Consider the following 6490-nt stretch of genomic DNA (forward strand, 5'->3'; position numbering starts at 1 on the left):
GTGCTGGGGGGGAGTGGGAAAACACCCAGCTCTGTGGGCTTTGGAGAAAATCCAGGGCTACTGTGGGGTGTTAAGAGGGGAAAAGGCCAATCTTGTGGCCTGACGGCGGGGACCTGCTGTTCTGGTACAGCTCGTTCGGTGACGGCGGCGGGTGCTTTGCAGACGGCCACGCTGACAGGCGGGTTGTGTCGCAGCGAGGTGTGGGGCTTGGCCACGCTCTGGGAGCCCAGCGGCTGCGATCGATGCTCAGGTTTTCCTGGGCCCGCGAGCGAGGAGCTCACCGGTGGGTTATCATCTGCTGCTTCTTTGTCTCGCAGGTGGGGATGCTGGGGCTGGGAAGGGGGAAAGCCCCCCGGTGAGCTTGTGTCAGAGCTGGGAACGGGTCCTGGCTCTCCTCAGGAGTGCTCCCAAGTCTTACCCGCAAGGTGTGGTGATATATTCGGTTACAACATACGTTATTCACGGTGGGCATGTGCTGATGGTTTCCATGGACCTCTGATCACACCCTAGATCTTCAGGGTATCACTGAGCATCTCAGACCTTCGCTGCTGCAAGATTAGGTGGAGTTTGATTTAATTAAAATAAATATTTTTTTCGACTCCCTGAGCATAGCGGAGGCGTGCTCGCCTGCAGTGGAGGTGACACAGAAGGCATGTGCCGTGATCTGAGGGTGTCAGGCTGAAGCTCAGGCTCGGCTCTGCCCTCTGAGTGGTGGTGTGTTTGCAGGTTGCCTTGGAAATCTGCTCGAACGGGCGGCGATCCAGCCTGCGACGCGTGGACCGTCAGGTCTGCTGTGTGCAGGTACTTGAGTGCCTTGGAGCTACGTGGTCTTTGAACCCTGCTTACAAAGGCAGCCAAGGGCTGGTGGAGGACCGCAGATGGCTGCAGTACAGCAGCCTCAGTCTTAATAAGAGTACTGGGGTTTTTTGAGGAAGGAAAGCATCTACATGCCTGGCTGCGTGGGAACCTGCTCTATGCGTGTTGGAGCTGAAGAGCAGGCAGGCACCTATGATGCTTGTTTTAGGATAGTCATACCTCAGAATAAGCAGGAGAGATTGCGCTAATGAGCTGTCATCGTAGGAGCAGCGTATTTCCTCCTCCCCCACGCCAGCCCGTAGCAACGTGATCTGAGCAAGCAGTAAAAAAAAAAAAAGTGCCTTCAGCCTTGACATAAGGAGCAATTGAATGCCTTAATCGCCCGCCCCTAGCAAAGTGATCTGAGCCAAGCAGTAAAAAAAAAAAAAGTGCCTTCAGCCTTGACATAAGGAGCAATTGAATGCCTTAATGTAGCAGGGACGTTCAGGGCAGCGTAAATGGGGTGATTTGGCTTGCGTGTATGACACTGGAAATTTAAAATTGAGCTAGGAGAAAAATAATCTTGGATGTTTAACTACTGAAAAAGTACAGGGAGCAGAGAGGGCTTGGAAAAAAAGCAGCATGAGTCTGGAGCAGTCTGGGAGGACAACTGCCAGCACTGGGAAGACATGATCGCTCAACCAGACCCCTGTTGAGCAGGGAGTCTGGCTTCAATGCCTGGGATGAAACCAGCTGAGTGGCTCCCTTGGGCCACGCTGCACCCATGGGCAGGAGATGCCGCTTGGTCCCTACGGAGCCCGTGGGACGGGTCTGCTGGGCAAAGGGCAGGTACTGTGATGATGTTCGGTGTCCAGAGCCTGGGTAGCATCCAGGAGATGTCCCGGACAGCTGATGCCGGGGATGTGACAAGATAAAATTTTGTGCTGTCTCTGGTGGGTATCATAAATTGTAGCAGCGCCACGGGTGTGAGGAGCCCGGCAGGAGGGAGGGCTGCCTTGCCGTGCCTTGCCGTGCCGTGCTCTGTAGCCCTGATGATGACTGCGATCACGACTACGTGGCTGGGACTGTTACCCCTTAGATGCCTCTCCACGGTCTGCTTCTCACTGCTGGAAGCTGATAAACAGCAAATAGGTCCAAGAGGTTCCCCAGCGTTTTATTCCCTTCTCTTCCACAAAATGAGATCTGATTTTTCTGGGTTATTTATTACACGAGTGCTGATTTTGTGTGCCACCTGTGAGTCTTTGCAAGGACTGTAAAGTCAGTACATTTAGGATGATACAGGGCGAAAAAAATACATACAGGGGCCTAAATTTTGTCCAAGTTTTGATCACTTTTTTTCCTTTGCCTGTGCCAAGAGGTGGTGGTTTTCTGGAGCAGTGTGAAAAATTCAGTCTCCCTGATCAGGCAGCCTGTACTTGAGATGCACTTCAGGTAAATGGTCTGAGACTGGTGCTAGTCCTTCTTTGTCTGTACTAGGTTTTGGTATTGGTGCCCCCGGCTGAGTACTGCACGTTTGCTTTTCCAGTTAAGCCTTATTTTCCGAGCTTTCCCATCCCCACCGTTCTGCCTTCTGTCCTAGAACAGACACGGATCTGAGCTGAGGAGCAGCAATTGGCAAACAATCAGCGAAAAGCATCAATTTAAAGATCAAAAGAGGGAAGGAGGAGAATCACTTTACTGTTTTATTCATTTGAAAACTCCTTTTAGATTCCCATGGAGGCCCTGTCTGGGCACCTGGAGCCAGGCAAAAGGAATTGGAAGAAATGTAAAGTAATGCTCATCCTTGGATCATATGTGGGCAAAAAGCCCCAGGTACCTGGCAGCTCTAGGAAGGGGCTCAATGTGATTATCTCCATTTTACAGATGGGGAAACAGCTCTGAATCTTGCCCACGGTCACAGAGCACACTATGGAAATAAACCCCAGTCTAGTGCTTTATTCACTATATATCTCTTCCTCTACTACGCTGTTGCACTGGTATTAAATCTTAACTAAAAGAAGCTTCAAACTTGCCAATCAGTAAAATGAAAGGATTTGTAAGCCCCCAGTTTTCTTTCACAACTGTGATGCTGTTCGTTAGGATTTTTCTCCTTCATTTCCTTTAGATAGCAAAAGTAATTGGGGTGACTTTAGTTTCTTTCCAGTTGGTTTCTTGGTACAGCTATGTATTTAAGCATAAGCTAAATCAGTAGGATGCAAGTACCTGTGATGAATGGCAGGTTAGATTAAAAATTACCTAATGGCTTCTTCTGGCTTTAATCTCTCTGAACTAAATGTCTCTGAAGTTAATAGGATGGTTTGCCAAATAAAGCCCTACGTGACTCTCTTATTTTTTTCCTCCCCTTAAGAGTCCCTTTAAACGTTTATATCAATTAGTTTTGTAAAACCATTTTACCAAGACTGAATCTAAATGCATGGCACTGTGCCCTTTGCAAGTGTCGTATGCACAAGGAGCATTAACCCCTTCTTGGGAGAACTGACGTATTCTTAACGTATGGAAAACGTCACATAAACGCAAGGCATCCTTTTGGACCTTTAAAAGCAGACAACTAAATAGCATATAGTAAGCAGCATGACCAGGTTTTCCTATTGGTCTTACGTACACGTGGGTAGGTGCTAGGTGTTTTTATTCATTTGCTCATTCATTCATCCAACACCGCTGGAAGCCGAGATAAATCACAGTGATGTCAATGGAAAAACTGGCGTTTAAGCAAGAGGCACATCGCAGCCCACATATCTAGTACGTACTGCTGTATTGGCTCGTTATATCACGCGAGTAATTTAGATGCCCTTTGTGGAAAGCCGGTCTTTCATGGGTGTTGCAGAACTTGCCGGGTACTGCGTTCATGCTGGGTAGCGTATCAGAATTGCAGGGGCGAGGGCTTGCATCCATGGCAGCGGATGGCTCCAGGTTAAACGTTTTAACACACAGGGTGTCTATTTCTTCTTTATGTTGCATTATCCCAGTTTGTACCAGTAGCTGTAGCAGCTGGCTGTCCATTTCCAAGCATCCAGTGATAACGGTGCGGTACAGAGATGCTCAGGTCTTGTTTCTAACCTTCATCTCCAGCTGCTGGAGGTGCCCTGGCCCTTGTCGGTATTGGTGTTGCATTACGTGGTCACTCTCAAGTTGCTTATGAAATCTGGAAAAACAGCTTTTTTTCTTTTTTTCTTTTCCTCCTTGTGCGTGTGGTGTGCTTAAAGCGGAATGAGCATTAATTGACTTAACTGATGCTCTGAAAAAATATTGCAAGCTCCCTAATTCAGAGAGTTGCTTTACATAAGTCTTCCCTTGCAAGCTTGCCAGCAGTTGATGTTTCTTTGAAGAGCCTGTGACGACTCTTTATAGATGGTTGAAGCACGTTCAGCTCCGCCTGGATGTCAGCGGTGTTCGGCACTTCATTTTCAAAGAGAATTCGTTAACACAAGTGTAGCCTGAGAGATGAAAGGATCCACGTTGAGTCTCACTTGAGGCGGTGAGACACCAGACAGGAAAAGAAGGACCTTGAGAGATATTTGATTTCTCTGGTCAGTTGTGGCAGAGAAGCCTTTTTCCGAGTGAGAAAGAGCTTTCTCTTGGTGTATCTAAGACATAAACTAAGGAGATTGACTGGGAAAACAGGATGGGTGGCTCCACCACGACAGCCACTGCTGTCCAGAGGACTCCTTGTTTCATCTGCTCCTTCATCTGGGTTGCTGTGCTGCACCCCATGGTGTTTAGACCCTGTCTGCCTCCATCGAGGAGCTGTACTGAACAGTGAAAGGTTTCACCAAATAGTGAAAAGTGACAGCTGAACACGGAAACGGAGATATTAAACATGGCGTTTCCCTCTGGGCTGTAGATGAGCTTGTCTGTCCTTTCCCATCCATGCCGATGGGCCCTTCTTCCTTCCAGCCAGCTCTCCTGGCACGAGTCCTCTTTTGGGACATTCATCCCAATCCCTCGTGGTTGTATTTCTCATCTTTTAAAATCATTGGCGTTGCTTGATTCGAATTCAGCGGGGCTGAGTTCGGTTGGACCGGTTCCTGCCGTGAGCTGTAAGCTTTCCTCCCTGCCGCTCTGGGCTGCACCGTGATGCTCAGCCTCGGGACGCGATGGGTGCCCTGCTTTTCCTTTCTGCGTGTGAGTATGCTAACTTTGAAAGACAGCACCCTGCTTTACCTGCAACGAGCACTGACATCAGCAGTGGAAACTGGAGGCACCACTGCAAAGATAACTCAACCCAGCTTTCGGTCAAGCAAACTAAATGTGGCCTGGCAATTGCAGGAGGTGCCAGGACACCAGCCCTCTTCCAAGAGCAAATTAAGACCATACTCCTGTCCATGGCCTGGTGAACTAGGAAGAAAAAGTGCCAGACATGAGCCGTGGTACTTTACAAGCCAACACTGAACGGGATGGATCCCTTAGTGGAGTGCTCGAGTTTGGGCAGTGGGATGGAGAGAGCTCTGAAGCTGTCACCTTGGTGCCACATTATGAAGAACGTGGCTGAGGGCCCCTTGCCCATTTTTCCCTCCTGTATCTTTGCAGGAACAAGGCCCCATCCCTGGAGTGGTTTAGCACCTTCCAGCAGCCCTTCATACTGCTTTTAATTTTCTAAATGCTGCTCTTGCAGATTTTTTTCCCCCAACTGTTCTCTCAAGTGTGTGCTCTGATCTTTATTTTTCTACTATTATCAGCACATAATCAACAAGACTGCATGTATAGCAAAGTGAAACCAGCCCCGGAAGGGTACAGAGAGGTACGATTCAGTCCCAGGGGCACCTCTGTTCTCCGTTGGGCAGAAATATTGTCTAGCTTAGCTCAAGCAGAGCTCTCCAGAGAGCGCGATGCTATTGGGATGTATCGATCTCTGGGCTGAACTCAGCACGTCCGTCCCCTTCTCACTTGGTGCTGTGAGAACAATAATAATAATTCTTGTGCTACTGTAATGCCTTCACTGAAGCGGTACCCAGAAAGGAGAGCGGCTTCTGGTCCAGACCCTTAGACCTGGGCTGGTTTTGGCTTGTGGTCCGTGAAAGCTGTGGATTGGCAAATCAGAAAAGCTTAAACTCACTGTTCAGGGACTCGGCCCGCCTCTGCAGTGGTCTTAGGTATTGAGAAAGGCTGAAAATCATTTACCGAACAGAGCTACTTGCCCCACAGTAATTAAAATGAATGTGCTTGGGGCGCAGAGAGGGGTTTGGAGGTTCTGGCTTGTCTGTGCTTCTCCCAGTGAGGATGCTCAGCTCTGCTCTGTGAAAACTTGGCTGAGAGAAAGTTAGTCACCGAAAAAGCCACTGACGAAGAGCACACTTTGTGATTTGGAGTTGGGAGCCAATTCACATCTTCAGGTGGAATTTTTTTCCCCTTTTTGGACTTTGTGGCATCTAACCGAGTTGCCAGCCTTCCTTGTTACCCTAAGGCACGCAGCCGTCCTGTGTTGAGCTGGCCGGGGAGCAGAGAGCTGATTCTAACAAAACTTCAGGGATCAGAACCTGCAGGTTTCCTGGGCATGCTGGCATCTGCTCTGGGGGATGGCATGCGTTGGAGGCCAGCTGGATGGGAGCTGGGCTCATGCTTTGGTTTGGCATTCACAAGGTCCTATGGTCTTTGTGAACTGATACAGCCCCACGAGCTCTCCTGCCAGCCTGCGCCGGGGGAGCAGGTGCCATGCTGTCTCCGATTTTTTTTTCTT

This window comes from Pygoscelis adeliae, unplaced genomic scaffold (assembly GCF_000699105.1).
Source record: "Pygoscelis adeliae isolate BGI_AS28 unplaced genomic scaffold, ASM69910v1 Scaffold290, whole genome shotgun sequence".
Lineage (NCBI taxonomy): Eukaryota > Metazoa > Chordata > Aves > Sphenisciformes > Spheniscidae > Pygoscelis > Pygoscelis adeliae.